The sequence below is a fragment of the Trachypithecus francoisi genome, unplaced genomic scaffold (assembly GCF_009764315.1).
Source record: "Trachypithecus francoisi isolate TF-2019V2 unplaced genomic scaffold, Tfra_2.0 Lachesis_group14, whole genome shotgun sequence".
NCBI classification, from domain to species: Eukaryota; Metazoa; Chordata; class Mammalia; order Primates; family Cercopithecidae; genus Trachypithecus; species Trachypithecus francoisi.
Genome location: NW_022681459.1, coordinates 4,268,648 through 4,269,724, shown reverse-complemented (window position 1 = coordinate 4,269,724; position 1,077 = coordinate 4,268,648). Strand labels below are relative to the sequence as shown.

General features: G+C 38.0%; 1 pseudogene; it reads left to right on the top strand.

The window, feature by feature from the left end:
* Positions 1-467: 467 nt before the first annotated feature.
* On the top strand, positions 468-787 carry LOC117095611 (annotated as a pseudogene).
* The last annotated feature ends 290 nt before the right edge of the window (positions 788-1,077 follow it).

Sequence of the window (1,077 nt, the reverse complement as noted above, 5' to 3'; positions counted from 1 at the left end):
CAGACTGGATTAAGAAAATGTGGCACATATACACCATGGAATACTATGCAGCCATAAAAAAGGATGAGTTTGCGTCCTTTGTAGGGACATGGATGCAGCTGGAAACCATCATTCTTAGCAAACTATCACAAGAAGAGAAAACAAACACCGCATGTTCTCACTCATAGGTGGGAACTGAACAATGAGATCACTTGACTCGGGAAGGGGAACATCACACACTGGGGCCTATCTTGGGGAGGGGGGAGGAGGGAGGGATTGCATTGGGGAGTTATACATGATATAAACGTTATGCACATGTACCCTAGAACTTAAAGTATAATAAAAAAAATAATAAAAATAAAAATAAAAAAAAAAAAGAACTTACTCATATAACCAACCACCACCTGTACCCCAATAACTTATGGAAAAATTAAAAAGAAAAAAAGAAATTGCATCTACTGCTCTTTGGTCTTAGCCACAGAAGCAAGATGACAAAGGGAATGTCATAGTTTGGAAAGCCTCCCATTAAGATGCACACATTGTGCCCCTGCTGTGGGTCTAAGGCCTACCACCTTCAGAAGTAACCTGTGGCAAATGCGGCTACTCTGCCAAGTGCAAGAGGAAGTACAACTCTAGTGTCAAGTCTAAAAGACAAAATACCACTGGGACTGGTGAAGTGAGGCACCTAAGAATTGGGTACCACAGATTCAGCCATAGATTCCGTGAAGGAGCAACACCTAAACCAAAAAAGACAACCGTTGCAGCATCCAGCTCATCTGAAGAATTTCAATGATTAGTCATGCAGTAAATGTTCTGGTTTTTTAATTTTTTTAAAAAGAAAAAGAAACTGCATCTACCTCATAACCTAGCAATGAAACAATTACAATCGGATACCTCAATCCCTCACCCTTGTTCAATGAGCTATCAAACTTTTGGTTCAAAATGTTTGCTTATTGTACTTCAACAAAAAGATTTTTTAAAAGAATCCATATCCCAACTCCAAAGATGACAAATGAGACAAAGCCAAAATGAAAAACATTCTATTAGAAAGATAGGACTTTTAAAATGTCAATGTCATAAAAGACATAAATTAAAAGT